Source organism: Lepus europaeus, chromosome 13, assembly GCF_033115175.1.
Source record: "Lepus europaeus isolate LE1 chromosome 13, mLepTim1.pri, whole genome shotgun sequence".
Lineage (NCBI taxonomy): Eukaryota > Metazoa > Chordata > Mammalia > Lagomorpha > Leporidae > Lepus > Lepus europaeus.
This window is the reverse complement of record NC_084839.1, coordinates 1169586-1196172: the sequence shown is the minus strand read 5'-3', so window position 1 is coordinate 1196172 and position 26587 is coordinate 1169586. Positions and strand designations below refer to the sequence as shown.

The 26587-nt window shown below is 54.5% G+C and overlaps 1 pseudogene; it reads left to right on the top strand.

Moving 5' to 3' along the window:
- Window positions 1–437: 437 nt before the first annotated feature.
- Window positions 438–26587, top strand: part of LOC133772978 (small ribosomal subunit protein eS6-like) — an 84533-nt pseudogene continuing 58383 nt past the window's right edge.

Here is a 26587-nt window from a genome sequence, read left to right as displayed (position 1 = left end):
AGCACGTTAGCCATCCGAAGGCCCAGGCGCTCCTGGTGAGACACAAGGAGATAAGACTCGCTTCATCAAAACACTGCAGAGTTAAATCCCAGGGTGCGGCTGTGCGTGGTCCCACGCAGGAAACAGCCCATCACGTGCAGCGTTGTTCTGTCTGATAGGCAGCTTGCCAGGTGCCAGGAGCATGCCAGAAAGAACTCAGCCTGGCAAAAAGGCCATGTTAGTGTCAGAATGGAGTCTGCCCACATGAGGGGAGGGGCTCTTTGTGCTCCCCACCAGGCTTCTGGGCTGCAGAGGAGGGGAGCAGCAGGGGTTCAGTTGAAGAATTCAGTCCTGCTTTTATTACCTTTGTCCCAGGAGCTGCTGTGCAAAGGGCCTCACAGAAATAGGAGGCCTCGCTCTTTTCCCCTGGCACCTCCGAGGCGATCAGCTGCTTCAAAATGAAGCTGAACATCTCCTTCCCAGCCTCTGGCTGCCAGGGGCTCATCGCAGCGGGCAAGGAACGTAAACTTCGTACTTTGTATGAGAAGCGTGTGGCCACAGAAGTTGCTGCCGATGCTCTGGGTGAAGAATGGAAGGGCTATGTGGTCCGAGTCAGTGGTGGGAATGACAAACAAGGTTTTCCCATGAAGCAAGGTGTCTTGACCGCCTGCTGCTGAGTAAGGGGCATTCCTGCTACAGACCAAGGAGAACTGGAGGAAGAAAGCACAAATCATTTTGGGGCTGCCTTGTCGATGCCAATTTGAGTGTTCTCAACTTGGTTATTGTAAATAAAGGAGAGAAAGACATTCCTGGATTGACTGATACCACGGTGCCTTGTCGCCTGGGTCCTAAAGGAGCCAGCAGAATTCACAAACTTTTCAGCCTCTCTAAAGAAGACAATGCACGCCAGTATGTTGTGAGAAAGCCTTTAAACAAAGAAGGTAACAAACCGAGGACCACAGCACCCAAGATTCAGCGTCCAGTTACTCCACGTGTCCCGCAACACAAACGCTGGCGAATGGCTCTGAAGAAGCAGCGTACTAAGAACCAAGGGGAGGCTGCAGAACATGCTAAACTCTTGGCCAAGAGAATGGAGGAGGCCAAGGAAAATCGCCAGGAACAGATTGCCAGGAGACGTGGGCTGTCTACTCTGAGAGCGTCTACTGCTAAATCTGAGTCCAGTCAAAACGAAGGTCCAGTAACAACAAATAAATAAGATTGTGTTTCAGATCTCAAAAAAGAAAGGAAGGAAGGAAAGAAGGGAGGGAGGGAGGGAGAGGAGGCCTCAGGGACCGCCTGTGGCACTGACATCCCATATGGGCGCAGGTTCAAGTCCTGGCTGCTCCACTTCCAATCCTTCTCTCTGCTGTGGCCTGGGAAAGCAGTGGAGGATGGCCCAAGTCCTTGGGCCCCTGCACCCACGTGGGAAACCGGGAGACGCTCCTGACTTCCAATTGGCACAGCTCAGCTGTTGTGACCATTTGGGGAGTGAACCAGTGGATAAAAGACTTTCTCTCTGTCTCTCCCTCCCACTGTCTGTAGCTCTATATCTTAAATAAATAAATAAAATCTTAAAACAAAAAAGAAATAGGAGGCCTTTTAAAAAGGCCATGGGTAAAAGGAATGCAAAGATAAGTGTACTTGGTGCGGAAGCGTTCTTCAGTCCACACATGGTTTCTGAGAGCCGTGTTTTCCAGGCGAGCTATTGAAGGCCCATTGTGTGCATGGATGTCAGGATATCTCCACACTGGAATAAGCTCTCCTTTTGATTCGCGTTTCAAAGCGCTGGTATAGTTCATCTACACCACGGGCCTACGTCTCTGTCCGTTTTTGCTCCAGAATAACCACGGTTTCTCAGTGCACCCTGTGGGTGGGGCTCACGCTTGGCTCTGCTGGGTTTTCTGGGGTGAGGGGTCGTCGCACACGGCGAGGTTCAGAGTGCTTGCAGACGCCGCATTGCAGTGTGGGAAGAGGACTGCTCATGGGAACAGTGATCCGTTTATTCCCCAAGAAAGAGGAATTGTGTTTGATCATTCGGGGAAGGACTAAGTGCAATGGGAATTCTTATTTAAAAGTTATTCATAGGATTGGCACTGAGGTGCAGCAGGTTAAGCTACTGCCTGCCACGCCACCATCCCCTGTAAGCACTGCTTTGAGTACCAGCTCCTCCACTTCCAGTCCAGCTCCCTGCTAACCCACCTGGGAAAGTCACGCAGGATTGCCCGTGCTTGGCCCCTGTAACCCATGTGGGAGACCTGGATGAAGCTTCTGGCTTTGACCTGGCCCAGCCCTGGCTGTTGTAGTCATTTGGGGAATGAACCAGTGGATGGAAGATTGTGTGTGTGCTTCTCTATCGCCCTCTCTCTCTGTAACTCTGTCTTTCAAATAAACAAATATTTTAAAAAAAAAGTTATTCACGTCGGTGTGTCTTACATTTAAAACTTTATGCTCATCTTCCTGCCTTTTGGGGAAGAAATCATTTTATCTGTTCACATGGTGATTTTTTTTTCCTTCTTGGAAGAGCCATTTGTCTATTACTTGTGATGTATGTGTTTTTACCTTTCACATGAGGTGGGACTTTGAAATCCTTCCTAATTCATTAAAAATAAAATGAGTTCTGCCTATAATATAATCTATGAAGAAAAACGTGCTGTGAATTCAAAAAATGTCCTTAGTGGGACTTTAACAGTAATTATTTGGCTACTTGGTTAGTTAGAAAATTCAAGTCAGCAGCAAATCTTGATCAAATTATGTAGCTGTGGTTCTTGTACGATGGCTTGTAAAAGCTTCGCTTGGCAGGCTATCAGAGCAACACTGTAGTGTTTCTAATAGTGTTCTGAGACTCAGAGGGGCTGGGAGAGCACAGGCAGAGCAGCCACTCTTCTGTGGTCCTGCCCTAACACGACAACGCACGCTCCCCGTGTCTGCTCTGCAGACGGCTGGAGGCTCAGCAGTGCACGCGGTGCCCACAGCCCAGCTGGGCAGCCATGTGGGTGGATGGTCGCTTGGCTTCAGTGGGTCGTGGGGTTCCCATCGCTGTGCTTGGAGCTGGCCCCGTTCCGTCGCGAGGTATTTTCATTCAGAATCGCAGTCTGTGGACATGCTGGGTACTGCAGTCTCATCTCACTCCACCAGTTCGTCTTCCAGTTGCGTTGCACACTGGAGGGTGTCCTCGTCACGCTGTCCCTGCAGCTGGCCCCAGAGGGCCGTGGTGACAGCCAGCACAGCTATCCAGGGGCTCCGCCAGGCCCCCTCTTACCAGGATGCACGATTATTAAGCTTCTCCCGAAACTCCAATGGTGTTAATGACGTCTGTGCAGCTTGTTGTTTCACTCGTAGCGGCTGATTTGGTTTCTGCACAGCTCACTGTGTGTTTCTGGTCGAGCTCTACATACGTGTGCCGTGTGCTGAGTTGTGCGGCCTGCCTAGCGGGCCCCGTCCGAGAGCCCCCAGCCGCTCCCTGTTGCGAGAGTCGAGGACTTGGCCGCAGGGATGCTGCTCCCCAGCGCGCAGCGGGAGGAGAGGATGGCGCTGGGCTCTCCGGGTTCTCCCTGGCCTTCCCGCTCCTTCAGGTGACTGTCCGCTTGCCGTCAGCAGATGATACGGTTACGCCCCTGATTTGTAATGTCCCTTCTTCATTTCTGATAGTCTAGATGACTAATCAGAGTCATGATGCAAACGAGCAAAAGCATCAAAAGACATGTGTAAGACACTGACATGCAGTCTTCTGTTTAGATGGAATATTTCCAAGAACAAAGCGGTGAGAAGAAATCGTCAAAAAGCTGAAGGTTGTGTTGTGGACGTGTTCTGGAAACACCCCCAGCACACCGGGAGCTGGGAGGAGGGTCACAGCCCAGTGGCCTGACACAGGAGTCCCTGATACTGGGCCTTGTGTGTATCTAGCCTCAGGACCCCCACATGTGCAGTGCAGAAGCAACATGAGCACTAGGAATAATAGATGAAGTTTCAGAAGATGACATAGTAACACAGCTGCGAGTCCCCAGGAGGGGCTTACGGTCGGCCAGAACCTCCCAGGAGAGGGGAGCCTGTCCCAGGGGATGCTGAGAGGGCGGCAGAACAGAACCAGTGCTGTCCTTCATCTTTCCGGTGCACCACTGCTGTGGGACCGGCTCAGATCCAGTTCTGAAGATGCCCCTGGGGGACGACATTGTGGCTTGGTGCTCTGCCTTTGCCATCCGCATCCTGTATGGGCATTGGTTTGGGTCCCGGCTATTCCTCTTCCAACCCAGCTCCCTGCTAATGACCTGGGGAAAGCAGTGGAGCATGGCCCAAGTGGTCGCCCACGTGGAGACCTGTAAGAAGCTCCCAGCTCCTGGCTTTGGCCTGGCCCAGTGCTGGCTGTTGTGGCTGTTTGGGGAATGAGCCAGTGGTTGGAAGATGTGTGTGTGTGTGTGTGTGTCTGTGTGTCTGTGTGTCTGTCTGTGTCTGTGTCTCTCTGTCTTCCTCCCCCAGCCATGACTTTCAAAATAAATAAATCTTTCAAATAAATAGAGAGGCCCCCCGGGAGGGGATGCTTTGCAGGTTGGGAAGCACATTTCCTGCTAACGCGGCATTGTTAAAAATGGAAACCTAGGGATTTGCTGTTGGGAAGCTTAAATAAACCAGACCTGGATAATCAAAGAATCCTCTAGCAAATTCAGTTCCTGTGAGACAGGAAGGGAGATGGAAGGGCAGCTAGACCTTCTGAGCTCACTCTGCAGGACGCGGAGGGCTGAGCTCAGAGTGCGGTGACTGTCACCAGGAATTGGTGTTGGAAGTGGTGAGGGCAGAAACCACAATGGTAGCCTTTGGTTTCTGAGTAGGCACCATGGGTTCTCAGCAACACCCATTGTCTCCATTTGTGGTGTCGTAGAGGTTCTCAAATGTTGAACCGGAGCTCATGTGTGTGCGCGCATGCGTCCTGTTTGACCCTGGGATAGCCATGTCCAGTCTCGGTCCTCAAACACCCACATTACCACACGGGCAGGCAGCAAGCTCCCAGCACCACAGGTCGGTGAGGGAGGAGCAGGTGTGAGCCCTCAGGGCTCTAAGGACAAGGCCTGTTCTTCCCTGCAGGGGGTGGTCCATGCCAGGTAAGCAGATTTGCAAATATTAAGAATAGTGGATTCTCTGATTTTGTCTAGAACCTGCAAGGCTGTGCTGTGGATAAGGCATCTGAGCCCCCGCTCCACAGACGTCCCTGCTGGGTAGCCAGGGGCGTGCTGGAGAGCTGCACGAGGGAAGGTGGCAGTTCCCACGCACGTCCCACGTACGCTGGGTTACTCTGTCTGCTGTCGGCCCCGGCAGTGTGAGCAGCTCAGCTGCCTTCGTGTACAGGCAGCTGGAGCTCAGAGAGATCGCAGAAGCACACCCAGCGCCCAGGTGCATGGCCAGGGCTCAGGCCCCGTCACCCCACCCCCACTTCCCTCACCTTGTCTTGAGGGCTGCTCAGGCTCAGACCCAGCCACGGTCACTCCCCGGCTGATGGTCACTCAGCCAGGCTTTCCTCCCATGCACGTTTTCAAGCCGCAGTATTCATTTCTGATTCTTGTTCCAGCTCTGCTGAGGGGTAACTGGCCAAGATCGTACCTATCTAAGGTGTACAGTGTGACTTGGTGTGCATCCATGGTGAAAGGATTCGGTGTCACTGTCACCTCACGTGGCTGCCGTTTGTTCATGATGACGACAGTTCAGTTGCCCTCACACCTTCCCCACACAGCACGGTGTTAACTCTGGTGCTCTGTGTTAATAGCCCAGAACGTTCTCTCTGCCCAGTGAACATGCGCACTGAGTGATGCTTGCCTTTCCCAGCAGGAGTGCCCGGTAACCGCAGCCCTACTGTCGGCCTCTGTTGAGTTGGGCTTATTCAGATTCCGTGTTGCATGAGAGCAGGTGGTATTTGACTTCCTGTGTCTGGTCCACTTCCCTTAGCATAACGCCCTCCAGTTCACCAAGATGGTCGCAATGGCGGAACACCCTTCTCTCTGAGTAATATCCATGATGTAGGTGTGCTGCATCCGTCCCGATGGACACTTACGTTGTCGTGTGATGAGGGGTGACAGCCACCTTCCTGGTGCCTAATCCTCTGGCTGTAACTGCGGAATGAAGCTTCAGTTAAGGAGATTGCGTCATTGCTGGAATGTCAGACGTAAGGCTGAAGTCCCTCCTGGTCTCTCTCCAGGACTCACTCTTCTTTGTCTAGAGTTTTCTTTTCCTTCCCTCCTGTGACTCTGACCCTAGGGAAGAGAGGAACTCCTGTGCCCTGTGGCCCAAGTGTCCCACCGAGGCCTGGAGAATCAGCAGGTGCACTGCTGCCATGGGCTGGGCAGAGTGAAGGGGTGAAGCGAGGCCGCCACATAGGAGGCAGCGCTGCCTTTGGCTGACTCCACAGCGGTCAGGGGAATGATGTTCCACTTAGAAGCTTAAACTGGGTCCTGACATGCAGGAGGGTCTGTCCAGAGCCCTCGCGGGCATTGTCCACTGGGCTCTCGAGGCTGTGAAAGAGATGGGCTGTGTTTGCTAAAACCGTCAGTATCTTCCGTTACTGCAGGCCTCGTGCGGCAGCCACCGGTGGAGGTCCACCATGTTTTACTGACTCACACCGCTGCACGTTTCAGCCGCTTCCTTGCCGTCTCTGGCTTAGTCTGAGTGTTGTGCAGACGCTGACTTGGGGAATCTGGGGACATCGTCACTCTTCGGGGCAATGGAAGGAGGGAGAGACCATGGGTGGGAGACGAGCGGCCACTCCTGATGTGGTCCCGAATCAGGTCATGATGGCGAGCTGTAGGGCTTCGTTCTACGTGGACGGATTCTCACAGAAGCACCCAGAGAGACCTATTACTCAGTCATGGTGCTGATGCCCCGAGGCAGTGCTGTTGGTGGGATTCCCCATCAGTGACCAACAAGCCACAGCAACTAGCGGCTCAGGAAATCAGTCTGGGCCCCTGTAGTCTGTAGACGGTAGAGGCAGAAACCCCGGGTAGGCTTGTGACGTGTGCCAGCTCTGGTGGAAACAGGTGGGGCTGTTCAGTAACACAGGGGAAGCAGCAGCACAGCTAGGCACAGCAACCTGTGTGTGTGTGTGTGTGTGTATATGAGAACAGCGTTGCCACATGGACACTCACACAGGAGGGCAAGCCAAAACAGCGGTGTTCCATCTGCACTGCCTCCATCTCCAATCTTCAGACCACGTGTTTCTGCTGGCATCGCGGTTACTACACCTTTGCTTCCTATACAGCCTTGGCTGTTTATGTCAGCATTGGCTGGCGGTGTTAGTCAAGTCTTCATTTCCTTTGGTTTGTATACATTACACTGCGACGCAACTCACGAGGCTGTTTATTGCCCTGAGATGTTCCTTGTCTTCCCTTCATGCCACGTTCTCAAAGCTATACCCTTTCTTTGGGCTCTCTCCTGAGAAATCATCAAGAATGAAGGGTGGGAAGCTTTGTCTCTATAAGGCAGGGCATCACTGTTTTCAGTGCGGGGCCACTGCCCCTGTTGGCTCCGCAGCTCCGCTCCTGCACTGCTGAGGGATGTAGATGCTGTGTACATGAGAGAGTGGCTGTGCTCCGGTGAACTCACAGACACAGGCGGTACCTGCATTTGATCTGTGGCCTTAGCTTGTCGATCTCTGACCTAAAACCCTCGTTCTCTTTCCTGAAGAACCCCTGTCTGCCCACCAGAGCAGTGCCACCTTTCAGGTGTGGTGGGCCAGTGGGCCGGGGGCTGCAGACCAGCAGCCTGGCCTCATGGCCCCTTGCGGTGTGCCTCATCAGTGTCGGGTGCTCACTCGCATCTGCCGCCTGAAGCCTCCGTCTGCCCAGCCTGTGTCCCTTTGTGGCCAGCGGGGGTTAGAGAGGCTTAGGGGTGGTCCGCTGCAGGGGTCTGTGTGGCTGCATCATGGGGACAAGCCCTTTGGAAGATAGACTGTCCCCTTGCCACCTGCCCGTCTGCCTGTGGTCTCGGCAGGTGCACAGGGCTCCCAGGAGCAAAGCTGAGCATTCACTGCACCTATGAAGGCATGCATGGCACAAGGGCTAACGCCAGCACACAGAGCAGAGAGACAGCCTTCACGCTGCCAGGTACTGCCTCCCTGGCCTGGTTTTTCCTGGCCATGGCTGAGGGCAGTGTGCGTGGCTGAAACATGTCACAGCCAGCATCTGTGTGCATGTGTGCTACAAAAAGCTAACAACTGGAAAACAAGCCCACCTCTAGCTCTGTAGACCTCCCATGCTCTAAAGAGCCGCACTTTTGGAAAATAGAAATTCATTGTGAGAATCTTCTAGGAATCTGGTAGCCAGTGGGGACTGTTAATCTTTCCTCCCAAAGTGCCTTGCGTTTCCGTTGGAAATGGTGGAAGTCTGACTGCTCTGCTGTTGGGCTGGCAACGGGTGCCCTGTCTGGAGGGAGACCTCTGTGTGTGTGAATCTCTCACAGCTGTGCCGCAGTATCTCTGCCTGAAACAGTGCATCACGGGGGCCAGGTGACCACGGATGGCTGCCGGGCATTCAGCAGGGAAGACCAGCATGGAGCTGGGGGAGGAGCTAGCAGACCGCCAGGGGATGTCAGGGAACGAGGAGAGCAGCCTGCCTGGGGAGGGCGGATCCTGGCTCAGCCCTGTCTTCTTCCCTTCATCTTCTCTCTCCGTTGGATCTTTGGTTGTGAGTCACTGATCCTTCCCATGCCATTTCAGTCATCCCGGGAACAGAGGGGTTAAGTGTCATCGTGGTGATTGTAGAGCTGTGCCGGTTACGAGGGCTGGAGAGAGAGGAACCACATGCAGGTCTCTCGCCACAGGAAAAGCTGGGCAAGAGAGGGGTGGAAACCAGACCAGGCGTTGGGCTGAGGGCAGGTGACGTCCTCGGCACACCGCGAAGCTGTGGTTCTCCTGATGATGACTAAGCTTTATTAAGTTCAGAAAAAACAGGGATGCCAATAAGTGTTTCCATTAGAGAAAATGGACACTTAGGACCTTGATGTACAAATCTGTAATTCCAGATCTGGGTCATACTCTGATGTAAGTGCTAGTGTGGCCCAGAGAAACTTCCACGTACTCACTCACTGCATCCCCATGGTGGCCATCGTGCCCATGACAGTGACATGCAGAACGGAACAGGCTGGTTACAGGATCAGAACAAGGGACACAGGGCAGGCCACTGGTGCCCAGGGTACATCCCACGTCACCATCCCGGCCCAGTGCCGGGGACATGCAGCCAGCCCTGGCCTCTCGGACAAGGTGGCTGCTGGGCGCCAGCCTGGCCTCCGCGGAGCTCCCAGTGCTCATCCTGGGTCGGAGGGGGTTTCACTGGCAGCAGACTCGAGTCTTGTGCAAAGTGTGTTTCCTGTGTGGTCATCTGTGCACTTGGACAGACATACACAATCTTACCTGTGGGTCTAAAGCTTGTGAAATGGCACTGCGACAACACCCAGTGCAGTGCCAGGTGAGCCACAGGCGCCCTGGGCCGGGCCCTTCTACTGTCACCTACCTATGTTTATCCTCAGTCATCAGTGTGTACGTGTGTGCATGTGTGCGTGTGAGTACATGCATATGTGCCTATGTGTGAGTGCATGCATGTGTGTGGGTGCATATGTATGTATGTGTGTGCATCTACATGTGTGCATGTGAGTGCATGCATGTGTGTGCCCATGTGTGAGTGCATATGTGCTTATTAGTGTGTGGGTACATATGTGTGTGTGCATGTGTGTATGAGTGCATGTATGTGTGTGGATGCATGTGTGTGTCTGTGCCTGTCAGCATGTGCAATGTGTGTCCATGCTTGTGTGTATGTGTGTGCACATGCATGTATGTGGGTATATGTATGTGTGCATATCTGTGACTGCATGCATGCTTATGGGCACATATATGTGTCTGTATGTGTGTTTATGCATATGTGCACATGAGTGTACACATATGTACCCATGCATGTGCATGTCCATGTGTGATACATGCATATGTGTGTGCTTGTGTGCATATATGTGAATGCATGCATGTGGCTGGCTGCATGTGTGTGAGTGTGTGTATGTGTGTGACTTACATGTGTGTGCATGTGTGCACATTTGCCCCATGTGTGTGTATATTTGAGCACATGCATATGTGTGGGTGTGTATGTGTGAATCGGTGTGTATGTGTATGTGTACATCTGCACATGTGCACGTGCACGTGTGTGCCTGTACATGTGTGTGCATGTGTGTGTATGTGTTTCAGAACATTTCTCCTGCATGGTGTCATCTTTTCCCCTAAAAGCCATTTTACATAAGCCTCATATGAGAGTGAATTTATCACAAATCTTAGCAGAGTGGTTAGGGTGAAGTCCGAGGCCTGTGTTGTGCCTGCTTCGTCCAGTGAGCCGAGCCCATTCTCCCGCAAAGCCCCGCCTGTGGCCCACATCTCTGCTGCTGCCCTGCACATCTTCACCCGCACCACACCCTGTGTTTCCTCCATCTTCCCTGCACCTGCCCCGCCCTTCCCAGTTCTGCGCGGGGCAGTGAGATAGGTTGGCAGCACAGGTAAGACTGTTAGGGGAAGGTCCTCTTGCTGAGGTTCGATTTCACAGTTGTCCAGAGCGCCGGGAGAGGACTGTAACGCTCCCCCAACACCCAGGTTGGCGCTAGCCCAGGCGAGTCCACACATCCTGCCTGTCCACTGTCCACTGCCCACACTGGGGTGGCTCAGCCTGGCACCCTGGCCAGAGCGCCAGAGACCCTCACCAGCTTTCTTTTAAATTTACTATTTGAAAGGCGGAGGGAGGGAGAAGGAGAAAGAGAGAGAGAGAGAGAGAGAGAGAGAGAGAGAGAGAGAGGTCTTCCAATCTGTGGTGTATTCTCCAAATGCTGGCAACAGCTGGGGCTGAAGCCAAGAACCTGGTGCTCCATCCAGGTCTCCCATGTGGATGGAAGCAGCTCAAGTACTGGAGCCATCGCCTGCTGCCCCCCAGGGCACTTTAGCAGGAAGCTGGGACTGGTCTCGAATCTAGGAGCTCCAAAATGGGATACGGGAGTCCCAGGGCCATCTTAGCTTGTGCACCAAATGCCTGCCCCAGCTTTGGTCTTTTCTTTCTTTACTCTCCAGAGGAACCACAGAGCACAAGCCAGCTTGTTCTGTGTAACTGTGCTTTGATTAACTCTGAAATGTTGCAAAAAGAATCATGTGAGAACTTACCCTAGAATGAGGAAGTTCAGGGGAAGGGAGTGCATGTGGTTTACTTTTATTTTATTTCCTTGACTGTGTGGACAAGTAAGAATGAAGGATTTGTGTTTTTAAAATGATTTTAAAATGATTTGTGATTTTGAAATGATTCGGTTTACATTGGTGTAGGCCCTAGAATGTTCAGAGAGCAAGGTGGGATAACAGGTAGGGAGCCATTTGGGAGGAGGGAGGCGCCCCACAGGGGCGTCCACAGTGCCCTGGGGAAAGAAGAGGAGGACGGACCTTGTCCTATAGCGCTGAGGACATAGCCCTTGGTGGGGGCTGTGTACCCACCCCCACCCCCACCCCCCGGGCACCTGCAGGGGTCTGCCTGTCACAGGTGCCCTCCTATGTGAGACTCTAGAAGTTGGTTTTCGATGAAAGGCACAGCGTGCATCCCTGCAGGTGCCCAGCTGCATTCACAGGTGGACAGAGGGCTGCAGGCTGAACTGCCCAGGGGTCAGGGCTCTGCCCCAGGCCGCAGGAGGCACAGATCTTAACCTGGGCCACAGTCAGGAGGGGACTCTAAGGCCAGAGGCACAGAGTGAGGTGTGCAGAGGTGGCTCAGGAACGGGGCCTCCATCAGGCCAGGTGAGAGGGGAAGCCTGAGAGGTAAAGTGAGGCACGGTGGTGGAGTGATGTGACGTAAGGAATATGGTATCTGGGAGGCCAAGGAGGCTGGGACTTTCAGCTCTTCCCCTAACTGAAGTCGTGGCAACTTTCCACCAATCCAGTTTCATCTTCTATGTTCAGCAGGTGTCCGCTGAGTGCGTCACTGTGTGCCATGGGCTCCTTCCTTTCTGTGCCCGGCCCTTGGCAGGTGCTCAGAGGTGCTCTGCGGTGAGTCAGGGTGAGCTTCATGGGCAGGAGGTGAGGAGGAGCACGTGGCTGCCCCCAGCCCTAGCCACGGCCCTCTCACCACTCAGTGAGCTGTTGACCAGAGCACGGCTGACCTGGTGGCGTGTGTGTCCGTCAGGGCTGACTCCCTGGGCACCTGAGTTCCCAGGGGTGCATTTCTGGGAAAAACCGAACTTATGAAGCGGGGCGTGGGGGAGCTCCTCAGGCGGGGTGGGCGCATGGCCGCCAGCTGCCCCTCAGGTTGGCCGCGTGGTGTGAGCAGACGTGGCTTCACCACGGGCAGGGAGCTGAAGAGGCTTCCGGAAGAATGCTGCCCGCCGAGGCAGGAGAGAGCTCAGCAGGCTTGTTCCCGAGTCTGGTGCCCTTGCGGTCACTATGCTCCTTCTGCGATGACACCAAGAATACTGAGTCATTGTGAGCCCGTTATAGAAAATAAAGGATGCTGTAAGAGAAAGAGAAAGAAATCCTTCTACTCCTGTTCGAGGTAGCAGCTTTGACATGCACATTAACGTTCCGTAGGTTTTGATGCTTCACCTTACATTATGAACAATTTCCATGTCATTAAAGTCTGGGCAGACATTATTTTAAAAGACAGGAAAATATTTTATTTATTAGCCTTTGTCGTGAGCACAAGCGTGCACACCCAGGAGACAGTCTCTCCCGAGAAGGCAGCCACACACATTTGTGTCTTCCCACAATGCCGGGTTTATTTGTCAGAGACACGGAAACAGATCACCCGCAGCAAACGTCCAAGGTCACGTCCAGCGAGGACCCAGCCGAGGCCTTTATTCTACAGGCCATCTGGGTAGCGTGGCCTCCCCACCCTTGTGCGTGGGTCTGTGCCGCCTACAGCCCCTCAGGTCATCCTTGGAACTGAGCCCTGGCTCTGGTGTCTGACGGATTCGGGCCTCGCTGATGTCCTGGGAGCGCAGTTGCTTCCTTTCCCCTCCCCAGTGGACTCACTCGGTCAGCCCTGCGCATGTTCCACCTCATGCTGCAATTCGCCTTACTCTTTTCTAATTTGATATTTTAAGGGTTTTTTTTTTTCATTATAGTCAATGCCATAATTAATTTTTTCAACCTTTTTATAATTTTATTACAACATATAATCTCAAAAGGAATGACTGGGATAAAGAATATGGGTACACTCTTCAGATTTCTTTGGACAAAGGCTTTGCCAGTGCCTCCCATTCCCATGGAGAAGTGCACAGCATTGCCTACATCAAAGAAGCACCCTGGTGAGCCTGAGCCGTCAGCAGCATGGGCTGCCCACTGGGATTCCCACCCCATGTCTGAAAATCACCCAGCAGCACCGCCCATGTGAGCGACAGCTAAAGAGGAGAAAGCTTACATTGCTCTCCTAATGAGTGATCAATAAGTTAATTAACATCTACCTCCAAAGTAAATCAAGTTTTACATTTTTTATTAATTTGAGAGACAGAGAAAGAGAAGGGGGGAGGGGAGAGGAGAGAGGAAAACGCTCTCATCTGCTACCTCACTCCCCAGGTGCCCGCAGTGACTGGGACTGGGCCAGGTCAAAGCCAGGAGCTGGGCACTCAGTTTGGCCCTCCCATGTGAGCGGCAGGCTCCCAGCCACGAGAGACATCATGCTGCCTCTCAGGTGCACACTGGCAGGGGCTGGAGTCAGGCCCCGAAGCCAGGTGTGGAACCCAGGCCTTCTGATCTTGGAAGTGGCATCTGAACCAACGTCTTCGCCCCTAGGCCCGCATTCATCCTGAGAGTCACAGTTGGGACAGTCCCTGGGACCTTACCTGACAGGAAATCCAGTCCTCTACTGGCTGGTGTCCTTAAGCTTGTGAGTTGCTTAAGTCATAGCTTTGATGTAGATCAACCCCCAAAACTGGCTTGAGGAACTGCTGCAGAGCCGCCACACTGGGTTCACCTGCCCAACAGGCGGAAATCCATTCACTGACCCCAGGATGGCGGGGGAAGTAGACGCTCACGGTAGTGCACAGAGCAAGCGGCTGGCAGTCGGCTCAGTTCCCAGGCTCCGGGAGGGAGTCAAGGTCGGGAAACTCACAGTTCCAAGTTGGGCACTAAGGGGTGTGGGTTTGATTGCTGGATGGTTTCCTGTTCCTTTCGACGGAAGGGTGGGCTTCAGGCAGGCGGGGGGCCACACGCAGGTGGTAGTCACTGCCTGTCCTGGACCTGAATGCCCCTGTAACAAAGCCCCTTGAGACAGTACCAACCAAGATGTGAGTTGTTGGAGGATTGTGCAGGGCCAGTCCGTTCCACTCCTCAAATTCAGTGAGTTACTTCAGTAAGTGGTTAAGTAGCAATCCTAAAAGGAGGGCAAGAGCACCTTAGGCTGAGGTTTCCGACTGGGACCTGCCGATACCTTGTACCTGCCTTCTAGCCGCTTGGATGGGGTTCTGCTTCAGCGGGCACAGAGTAGGTGCTCAGGTAATGCCAGTGCTGTCTGTGGAGTGTCGAGAAGGGGCTCATCACAGACAGCAGGCCCCTGGAGGCACAGCTGCTGAGTTTCCTTCTCCCTCCATGCTGTGGCTGTGGAAAGAGCCTGCCCTGGGCACCCTTCCTGTGACATTCAGTGGCTGCACGCACACCTGGTTCCAGCCGTGCTGCCTCCCCTCCCAACCCAGTGCCCACGGTGCACAGAAGGAAAATGGAAAATGTCTGAGGCTCCTGTGTGCAAGAAGAGGTCCCCTCAGGGCTGGCACCTCGCAGACCCAGAGATCGCTGCGGCCTTCTAGGCATAGGAAGGTCTCTGCTCCTCAGGCACCCGTGTGTTTCACTGGCCGTCGCCTGTCCTTGGGGCAGCCCATTGCCATGCTTGCTCCAGGTTCTTGTCTCCACGTGGGAAAGAACTCAAGGTGGAAATCTAGAAAAAGGTGAGCAGGAAGCCAATATGTATTGAAAGCAGAAGTGGACACAAAAGGAATGAGTGTGGGAAGCCTCACGGGAGAGTAATGTAATTACCAAAGAGGGGGTCATGCTTTTCTAGGATGGGGTGGTGCCTGGGACAGCGCTTAATCCAACCTTCCAGTCGGGGCAGAAGTGTCATGGCATCTGGCATATGATAGGAATAGGGTTCAGGTGCATGATGGGAGGGGCTGCAGTGCATGATGGGAGGGGGTCCAGGTGCATGATGGGAGGTGGTGTGCCAAGCCTGCTGCCATGTGGGCCATCTCTAACCAGTGCCTTCCGCAGCTCCATCTGCAGGAAGGGTTGGGATTTGGGCTGTGCACACAGGGCTGCAGCACGAATGCTGGCTGTGCTCAGTTCCTTGCCATCTCCCTGCCTCCATCAGCCCCTCCCCAGCTAACTCTTCTCCTAACACTCAAGTCACAGAAAAATAGACCGGCTGCCCTTAGGAGCCAAGACCAAGGCAGGCAGGCACGAAGCTAGGGCTGTCTGAGTTTCCTCTTGTGCTGCAACAGAAAAGAACTCAGAGCTCGCCACGGTGATCAGGCTGTTCTCGAGGTCAGGGTGGGGCCGCCTCCCCTCTGCAGCTGGAGGGACAGACCTCTTGGCTGGTGTTTCCTGCATCCAAGGCCTTCTGTGTTCCCTGATCCTGGCCCTTCCTCCCTCCTAGGGGCCTATGGTAGCTGCTCTCACTCTTGCTGGCTCAAACTCTCCAACTTCCTTTGATTCATGAAGACCCTGCTGTTTGCACTGGCTCTGCCCGGTAACCCAGGACAAGCCCCCCAGCCCGGGATCCGTAACTGAATCGCGTGCTGCAGCCTGCTTCGAATGTGCAGATCTGGGGCTGCCCTTGTGCCTCCCGGGGGCCCTGCGGAGTCTGCAGGCTGTGACCATGCGCATGGGGTGCTGTGCAGGAGAAAACACCCCCCCAACTGAGACGATGACATCCGCCATGTGGAACTAAGCATTCAAAATCCCGTTCCTGTTACTCCTTTATGCAGATGTGTGCCCGTCTCAACTGGGTCTGTGTCTTTGCTGAGTGTTTTCAGGATTGGCCACGTCCGTCTACACGCAGCCACGGCAGCGACAAGCCCTCTGTCGTGAACACATGCCTGTCAACGCACGTGGTTCATCCTCCGCAGCTCTGCTGAGGTTCCCCGCGGGCTGTGTTCTTCCCACCTTACAAGAAGTCCTGGGCATGGTCATAGGACTGTGCTCTCATTAAAGTAGGCTTCTGTAGGCGGGAAGTCCGTTGATGATGATGGCAGTTGTGGGAATTTGATTAATGATGTTGTAGTTTGCTCAACAAATTTCTTCCTGATGATCTTGAAGTTGTCAGTTGCTGGAACATTTTCATCTCTGTCTCGCAGACATGGACATAAGGGCCCCCAGCCACTGCTTTCTATAATGTTCGCAAGGCCCGGGGCATGGAAACCAAGGCACACGGAGGCCAAAGTGCTTCCTGAGACCCCTCTGCAGGGAGGTTCCCCATGCCCGGCCTCAGGCAGGGCGTGCAGTGTCACACTCACACTCTGTGCTGGCAGGAGGAGCAGCGTCTGGGCGGAGCGCTGTGCCCCTGTCCCCCATGCCCGAGAGCCACGCCAGGCTGCTGACGAGCCCAGGATGCAGCACAGAGCTCCGCGGGACGTAGGTGTTCATCCTTCTGCTGCCCGAGGCCATCACGCAGCCCTTCTTGTGCGTCCGTTGCATTTTGAACAAGGACATGGGGACAACTGGTTTTTTGGAAAAGCCACTCACTTCCCCCAAAAGGGACTGGGCCAAGATGGCAAGCATCGCCCAGCTGTGAGGTTTCCGACGAGCTGTGCATAAATGTCTTTTGGTGAGCTTGACTGTTTTCCTATGGATTGAACCTGCGCGATCTAAATAGAAACCTAGTTGAAAGTATAACCGAGTTTTCTGTGAATGTCCTGTTATGGAGCCTGTATTTAATTGCCTTTTGGGTGTGTCTGGGATTTAGTCACTCGAACAACCCCATCTCTGTGTAGGCCGCCGATCTTGCCTGTAGCCTTTCTGCTTGGACAACTGCTAACAAGGTGGCCAATTAGGGCGCCTGTTTTCCTGTGAGGTGAGCATTTGTTCACGAAGAACTGGGAGAGCAGTGGTGGTTTCCTGCACTGAAACGTGCTGTGGGTGTTCATCTGCCCAAAATAGCTTAGGTCTGTGGCTCACAGCTCCCACCAGGGTCCAGCAATGACAGCAGAAATGCAAGAAGACGCGTATTCAGATTCCTGTTCTTGCCACAGTGCCAGTTTTGTGTGTTCTGCAAACAGAAGCAGCTGTGCTTGAGGGGAACACGTGGCTCACCAGGAGCTTCCCGCCGGTGACGCTGGGCCCCCTCTGTTACCGGGCATGCCCACGGCAAGGTCAGACACTCATTCTGCATTCGATGTGCTGGTGACAGAGGCAGGCAGTGCGTTTGCATAATGCTTGTCCACAGTGATCTTTTTGTCTCTTTAAGATCGATTTATTTAGTTGAAAGAATTGCAGAGAGAAAAGGAGAGACAGAGCTCTTCCATCCAGTGCTTCAGTTCCCAGAAGGCAGCCATGGCCAGGCCTGGGCCAGGTCCAAGCTTCTGGAGTTACTTTTAGGAAAGTGCTCCCATTGCAGCTTCCTGCTGTCGGATTCTGATCTTCCAGTCGCTTGCGTGAGGCAAACTCATGCTGGTGATTTTGTACTTTTGCTTTTCCCTCTTCCACTCCCTCCCTCTCTCTCTTCAGGCAGCCAGTCGCTGTACAGAGCACTCTGTACAGAGATGTGGCAGAAGCACAGCTGTGGAAGTCGGGTCCTGGCCTCCCAGGGTGGTGCACAAGCACCTAGGAGAGGCTCAGCCACATGAGGGTGTGGATGAGGAAGACGAACCCTGTGTGGGGCTTCCCAGATGCATCCCTGTGCATCCCCTTTCCTGGCGGTCTCCGTGCTTCTGAGGGTAGATGCCAATGAGTTCTGTAAGACGTCGAGGTCCATTTGCAGTGCCTTGGACAATGCAGGGAGGAGCATGTCCTGGGGGGCCTTGTTGAGAGATGTGCCATCCCGCACATGGCGCTCGCAGCTTCGCCAGCACATTCACCACCGAGCGGAAGCCAGGCTCCCCAACTTCAGCAGCTTTCCAACCTCCAGCGCCAACAAGGAATAAAGGGGTGCACACAGTGTTTTCCCTCTGTCTCCCTTGCATGCCATAATGGTGACGGCCACCTGTAAGCTGACCCCAAAGGCAGGTAAGAAAATGGAACGTCATTCTGGTCCTGGTTGTGATAAACATGCAATTACCAAAAATCCCAGGATTGCTGTGTTTGTATTGATCCCATCATTGTCCATGTGTAAACATGTTCTTTTTTAAAAAAAAATTATATATTTTGCAAGTCAGAGCCACAGAGAAAGAGGCAGAGACAGAGAGAGAGATATCTTCCATCTGCTGGTTCACTGTCCAGATGGCTGCAACTGCCAAGGCTGGGCCAGGCTAAAGCCAGGAGCTGGGCGCTTCTTCTAGGTCTCCCACGTGGCTGCAGGGGCCCAAGCACTTGAGCCATCTGCTGCTGCTTCCCAGGTGCATTAACAGGGAGCTGGTTTTGAAGTGGAGCAGCCAGGACTCAAATCAGCACCCATATGGTATGCTGTATCACAGGTGGTGGGTTTACCCGCTACACCACAGGCCCATCCCCCAACACATGTTTTCTGTTAGAATAAAATTGAGACTCTGCCACAGTTTCTAGAGAAAACAATAAAATATTTTAGCCAAGAAATATCTCATAGTTAAAATGTATGTTTCATTTAACAAGGTCATAAGAATAAGAGACAAACGAGCAGCAGAGAAAAAGGAGGGAAATGGATAGAAGGAAGAATGGCAAATATGGCACGGAAGTAGGCAGCCGGGTGCCAGGTGGCCTGGCAGGAAGAGCAGGCGACCTCCTGCGGTTCGTGGCTCTGGTGGGAACCTGACCTCACTGTGCTACCCATGCAGTAGCCACAGAGCTGGCCGCACAGCTGCCCTGCTGTCCACGCGGGACAGACCCTCGTCTGCATGTGAGGCAGCACACTGGGGGTGAAGCGGACATGCGCTCTGGGCTCAGCCAGCAGGGATGGGAGCAGGTTCAGCAAGCAGGGACGGGAACGGTGCTTACGTAGGTGAGGCAGGGTTTTGGACCGTGCACACCAGTGGTCTTCAAGCTCCTGGAAGTGTGCGTGATAAGAATGTCGAGCCTGATTTCAAGTTGTTCTGCACCAAAATAAATGCAATTTTGCATTCCATGTTTCTGCCAGCTTTTTGTAATACCCTTATATATGTCTGTAATAGTTAAGCTTCTTTGACTCTTGGTACGTGAACTTCTCTGCATGTAAAACCGGAATGGTGTTACCTGCTACCAAGGTGCATGGCAGCAGTAGAATAGATACAGAGCAAGCTTTGCTTGTGTAAAAAGGGACGGGGGCTCATTTTAGGACTTGAGAGACATTTGCCGTCTTTTGTTGCGACCCTCTGTGCCTCTGTGTGCGTACACGTGCGCAAACTCGTGTGTGCACATCCAGTTTCCTTTGGGAAATTCTGGTACCTTAAGGGGGTTAACAGTGCATTCACGTTTGAGTCTGACTTGACCTTGCTCTTGCTTCTGCATTATGACGTAGGAGCTTAAAGGGGATTCCCGTTATCACCCTCATTCATGATCAGGAGACTTGGGCAATGACAAGCCAACTCCCACACGCCATGTGCAGGGTCTAGGCTGGGCCCCACCACCCTGTGGCCTGTTGTTCCAAATCACTGACCTAGGTACTATGAAATCCCAGCTACCTAGAGTCTGAGGCTGGTGATGTAGAGATTAGATTGGGGTGAGGTAGCTGTGGGGGCTACCAAGGACTGTTGCTGCCCCGTGCTCAGTGTGGTACCTGGAGAGGCCCAGTCCTGGTGCTCCCAGTCATCACCAGCGTTTCCCCAGGTTGATCTCCACGAGTGCTTTAGCAGCAGGGCTGGGCACCTGAGCAATGCCGGGAGCATCCGGGCCTGCATGTGCATGGGGTTCAACCTGAGGCTGTAACTTTGCTGCTGGCTTCTGGGCTCCAGCTCCCCCTGACCAGAGAGGAGCAGCTCCAACTACTTAGAGCTACTGTCCGCCTGCCGGGCGTCGCATGCTGGTCAGCAGTGGTCCCTTAGGCTTCGTAAGCAGGGGTAGGTTTTCTTAGGTGCGTGTTACAGAAGCCTGACGCGCGCTCCTGACAGATCTAAACTGAACCCAGTGACCCTACCTTCTGACCGTGGGTGTGAGCCCTGTGGGAGAATTGCTGGTCTGGCCAATCTCACTTTCAAGATGTCAAGGCCAAAAGATCCAAGTGCCTGTGAGCCCAGCAAGGATTGTCTTTGCCAGCAAGACCTCCGCTGCATGCGTTTCAGCACCATTCAGATTTTTCCACACGTTCCGTGGTTCTGAGAGACGTTTGGGGGTGCAGCGTTGTGAGGAACAGCCCAGCTAAGGGCGCTGTGGGCTCCGCGCAGCACACGGCACTGTTGGCTTTTAGCTACAGATGAACAGTGTTGCTCCTCTGTGGCACAAAGACCTTAAACACAGAGGCATGAACGGCCATGGAGCTTGGCTTCTCGGTCCTGCTCTTCAAGCATCCTGACTTTTCTCTACCCGGGTAGCAAGCTGCACTGACCCGGGCTGTGGGTGACAGACTGTGCCTGTCTTACCATGGCTGGCAGAGAGGCAGAACAGACCTGTAAGAGCCACTGGGGGCTCGGGTCCCCCCTAAGGTGGAACAACCTGCTGTCTGGGGAGCGCTGTGGACAGGAGCTGGCCTTCAGGAGGGAGGCCCATCTCACTGACGGTGGGCATTTAGGAAGGGAAAAGTCCACTAAGCCAGAGCCGTTCAGAGACTAAGGCTCCACATTAGGAAAGAGTGTGATATTTGCAAGCTTAGGGTCTCAGAACCGTGACCCTAAGCTTGTCACTCTGTCAGAAACACGAAAGCCACATGAGGAGGGAACCCAGGGCCATGCATGAAAGGACAGGTCTCTGTGTCCTGGCTTCAGTTGGCTCCTGTGTGATGCAGGCTTGGGGCCTGGGGATGTCCGGAGCTGAGCGCCTGGACGCAGGTCCCCGTGTGCAGGATGGCCCGAGACTTCGTGCAGGATTGCGGGGCGGGAGGGGACGGGGTTGGGGAAGACGAAGGGGCACCGGGGGTGGGCGAGAGCAGGGGATGGGGAAGAAGGACCTGAGGGTGAGGAATGGGAATATCCAAGTGTCTCCTGCGAAACCTTGGCCGTGTTTAAAGGACAGGCAGGGAGGCTGTTGCCGCTTGAAGGCAGAGGAAGGGGAAGTTCGGAATTTGCTGAGGGACATGATGGGCTGTGCTGTGACCTGCGACCTGTCGGGTTCCGTGGGGGCTGTGGAGCGATGCCTGCCCGCTTCCCAACGCCAACACGATGAGGGGAACACTGGTACCCCCATGCACAACGGAGCTTCCCTGATGCTGCAGGGACGGGGCCTGTTTTAGTTAAGGGTGGAGGGTGATGGGAGAGGTGCGCCCTGAACACTGTGGGAACCGAGGTCAGACGGAGCAACGAGTCGGGTACCTGGGCAGCAGAGACTCTGGCTGTGGCTCCGTGCGCACCCTGGCCCCCCGGGATGTGGCAGGTGGGATGGACAGGGCTAGTGGGGGTGAGGACAGGGCCTGGGACAAGAGTGACATCGACACATTTGGGGGCTTCTGGAAGTGTGAGGAATGATGGGATTGAAAGGTAAGCGTATTTTAATCCCAAAGTGTTTTGAAATCCATGTGTCGTTTTTTAATGAACGTGTTTTCCCTGAGCTTTGTGATACCCCACCTAGAGCTGTCTCAACACGTGCCGCTTGGGAGAAGGGCATGGAGGACTCCTGGTCAGGCTTCCGGGGCGGATGGAGACAGAGCTGTCGGGAAAGCAGAGGGCAGGCAGAAGGGAACCTGAGTCTGGGCTCAGAAAGTGGAACAGCAGCGGAGCCTGGGGGCACGGGTTGGAGTCTGGATGTCCACAGAGTTCCCTCACGGAGAGCCAAGCCATCTGCTTTAACAAACAGACAGAATCGTGTCAATCGAGACCCCTAAGCTCCCAGCTCATCTCCTGAGGTAAGCTGGGAGCTGACTGCGGGAGGAGCTCCGTGAGCGGATCCAGGACACCTAGATCCCTTCTCAGTTCCTCCTGAGCAGGAACCAGCGCTCCAGCCGAGGGGTCCCGGGAGGCGGGTGCCTGCAGGGCCCCCCGCCCAGTGCTGGTGACGGGCAGACGCAGGAGGGATGGAGCCACAAATAACCACGCCTTTTGAGACCCGCGCTGTGGTAATCGTGATGAGTGAAGCACCTCGCCCAGGAGCAGAGACCTCCACCCCCACGCGCACTCTGCCGCCCTCGGTGTCGCTCCAGTGCAGGCGACGTCAGGGCCTCTTTCTTCCTGTGTGATCCTCAGAGTGGGAAAGCCAAGACCAGTGTGAAATCAGAAGCTTATCCGACACTGTTACTTTGAGCTGGAATGATCTAGAAAACAGCAACACATGAGTTGTAGTCCTGCTGCTTGTATTCCCGGCTTAATTCTGATTTGTGAGGAGACCAATGGGCCTGCCTTTCACAAAGGCAGCATCTTGACCTGATAAATGGGGGCAGGTTCCCAGAACGGGCTCTCGTGGTGGGCTCATTATAGTTTCTCCTTACGACATGAGACTACGGTGGACTCTGGTCCTGCCGTGGCCTTACGCAAAGAGAAACCCAAGCCCTGTCTGTCCTAACACCTGTCCCTGGCTGTATGTCTGGGGCTCCTGAGTGCTGCTGATCACCTGGCAAGCCAGCACGGGGCGGGCGCTGGGCCTGTTGTGCAGCCCACCCTGGATTGCTTCTCTCCAACACGCTAGCCGTGGCCCGCTGTGGTCAGCTCTGCACCCTCAAGATGGCCCCCACAGAGCTGGTTCTAGTAGGTGTGCCAGAGCACTGCTTTTTATCCCTGACACCATCCCCCCACCCTATGCCCATGAGACCCAGGGACGCCTAGGAAGGAGCCCACTCTGGGCATCAGAGCAATGGCGGCTCCCACCGCGCCTGGGCCACTCTCCCTGCCTGGCGCACTCCCTGCCTGGTGCCCTGCTCGTGCCTGCCTCGTGCCCCTGTGTGGGCCGCGTCTGCTGGTTAGGATAGGCGGCAGGGAGGGGTCTGCCCTACCCAGGTGGGTTCTGTTCGTATTTCTGCTTATTTTTATTATATCTTGACAAATTGTAGCTCTACATACTTCTGAGGTACAATGTGACATTGCAACTTTTGAATACACTGCCGAGTGATTAGATCAAGCTAGCACACGCGGCGCCTCAGATCCTTTCTGTGGTAGCGTCTGGTTGTCCTGGCAACATCACGATGTGCTGGATTGTTCTTGGCTGTACTGACCGCACTGGGCAGTTCAGCATGGTCCTCCTGTGGCGGAGGCTTTGTGCTGTTGACCCGCCGGCCTCTGGGAGCACCTTCCAGCACCTTCCAGCTCTGTGCCCCTGTGCGTCCGGTTGTTTGGGAAACCACTTGGCTGTGGTTTACTTTCTGTTGCTCCAACAAAACACTTGAGGCTGGGGACTTTATGGAGAAAAGAGATTGGCTGAGCTCACTTCTGGAGGCCCACTTGCCCTGCCTTGAGTGAAGGGCTTGGTCCTCACAGCACAGGAGTAGGTGCAAGGGAGAGAGGCCGCACAAGAAGCCAGAAGCCAGGTGGATTTCCCAGGCCCGAGTTCACTTGACTTTTAACAGCCTGTTATGAAAACCAGCAGGGGTCCCAAGAGAACTTTATCAGTGGCTTTGGAGGACAGAGCCCCAGTGAGTCAACCAGCACCCGTGCCCACATCTCCACGACTCGGCTCCCTGTGCCCAGACCATAGCACCCCTCCGTGAGAGTGCAGCACCGTGTCTTGCTGAGCCTTGGCTTGTGCGTTCAGCGCACAGCCTCCAGCTCCTGTGTGCGAGCACCAGGCTTGTCTACCCAGCCACCCCCCAGGGTATCTCAGCTGAACTGACTCGAAGTAGGAAAAGATGGCACATCTCCTGACTCAAAGTAGGAAAAGATGGCACATCTCCTGACTCAAAGTAGGAAAAGATGGCACATCTCCCTGTTAAAGCCCCATTGCTTTCATCAAGCTTTTAAGCATTTGTTTTAATTCAATTGAATAAATGCAAAGAGAGAGATTCCAGCAAGAACACCAAGCCCAAGGTTGGAAGTTTTGAGCCTGCTACTGCTAGCTGACCGTGTGACCTTGAGACTGCCCCGTCCTGCAGAGTAAACGGTCTCCCCAGATACCAGGGCAGGACTGTGAGAGTCCTCCAGAGCCATCATCCGTGCGCTCACTCGTCCACTCAGAACACGCTCTGCACGCCCGTGGCACTCAGAGGACACGCAGGTGTTGCTTAGCCGGGCTCTGTGCCCATCCTCCCAGTCAGCCCAGGGATGCTTCCAGCCACACCCCACTGCCAGGCCCTGCTACGCTAAGGCACCCTGAGGCCCAGAGGGGGTGGGAGCAGATCTTGGTGGGAATACTGACCCCGAGGTGGCGCGGACACAGACAAGGAGAGGTGAGGGAAGAGAGCCCTCGAGAAGGGCAGCGCTGGCCGCCACCATGGACGTCAACCTAATGCAGCCGTTCTGCGTGCCCCCTCCCCACCACACCCCCACCTTCCTGTTTCCCACGCGGGCCTTGACAGCCCTGAGCTTAGGGGTGCTGAGCCACCGCTGACGCCCAGCAGGGCTCCCAGGAGGAGTCGTGTGTCCAGTGAGTCACGTGGAGACATGCGTGAGTGTCGCTTTCTCACGTGGCCAGAGCAGTGTTGCTCTCGACCCAGGGATGACGTCTTACGGATGCCCCTCCCCGGGCAGCAGAGCTGAATGAAGCAGCGGGGAGTGCTGACTCCACGCACGGCCACTTCCGCCAGGGGCACTGACTCAGGCAGCCCCCGGGGCCTTGTGTGTGCAGGAAGCCGACACACCGATTCCCCTTTGCCACAGTGACTCAGGGGCTGCCGCGCCGGAGCCCCTTGGAAGCCCAGTGCTCCTTTCCCTGCCTCCCACCCCTCCCCGGCTCTCGCGCAGCCACAGCCCTCACCGACTGCACCCTGTCAGCCGGCGTGTCTGTCACCAGGTTCCTGTTCCCAGGGGCATGTGCAAAAGCAGCCTTTGCCTGACAGGCACGTTTTCTCCTCCGTGGGGGCTCCACCGTGTCAGCTCCCTGCTTTCTGTGCAGACAGGATGCACGCATTGCTCTGAAGGAACCGCAGTCGTGGGTTCTGATTTCCTTTGAGAGCCAACCTCCAGGAATCTATAGAACAAGACAAAGAAGCAGTGACTCCGTATGAGGCCAGCAGAGTGACCGGCAGTGGCTTAGATCCTTAAATCAGGTGCCATTCTGTTTTTATGGGTTTTCCCCAACCAACCTTTGAATGTCTACAGTCTATCTATAAATGGTTAAGACTTAGTAAATAGGAGATAGACAGATAAAAAGCAGGTGGATATGTAGATGAAATGATCACTTCCCTTCCACTGTTCCGGGGTGACATGGTTTTTTTGATAGAATAGATAGCTGTTAATGTTTTTCTCTCAGTTCAACTCATGAGTCTCAGAACCACTGCAAAAAATTAACTTAAAAAAAAAAAAAAGTAAAAGCCACACACACAGCTGGGAAGGAGTGGAGATGGCATAGTCCGAGCGGATGCCCCGTCTGTGCTGTGTCTCCCCGGCGTCTGTGCCACGCCTGTGCATCAGGCCAGACCTGGGTGGCTCTCCCGTGGGCTTTGTGGGGGCTGTGACCTTGGACTGCAGTCTGTACAAAGCTTCCTCCCTATGCTGGCCCCTGAGACCCAGCTCCCACCAGGCCACGGGCGCTCTCATCATCTGCCCGGAATGTGCTGCAGAGAGCTCAGGCAGTGTCTGCCGGGCGCCTTTTTCTCCAGTAGAGCTCATTACGATATGCAAATAACAGAGGATCAAAGGTAAGTCAGGGAGAAGAGCAGCCCTGCTCTGTTGCAGCCTCCCTCCACGGCAGCGCCGCAGGCAACATCGGGACTGTCAGCTCTGGTGCCGTGGAGCCGCCGTGGACCCACGGCTGCGCTTCACCACATTAGACTTCAGAGTTAGCCATCCGGCCGGCCGTGGAGGCTCTAGGATGGGTGACGCAGCTCGTCCAGCATATGTCCCAGTGAGTTATTTCCAGAAATCAGCGCCTGGCTTTAAACCCTTTCCAGACAAAACAGAGCCACGTCCTCAAAGCACCCAGGGAATGAAGAGAGCCGTGCCAGGACACCAACGTGTGGCCATGCAGAAGCGGCGTGCCTGTCACAGAGTCGCTCCGAGCTGAGAAATCGCCACCCACCGTAGGAAAGGGCTGCCACTGGGATCTCGGGGCCCCATGGGCTGACACGTCGCGGTAGAACTCGAGGTTGGGATCTCGGGGCCCCACGGGCTGACACATCACGGTAGAACTCGAGGTTGGGATCTCGGGGCTGCACAGGCTGACACATCACGGTAGAACTCGAGGTGCCTTTACATGAAGGGAACGAGCAGGTGTTCCAAAGCCAAGACAGCCTTAACCAAACAGTCCAACATGGAAGCGCAGAGGGTGTCGGCTGGAGCTCCCTGCTCGTGACGGCAAGGACTTTGAACCGTT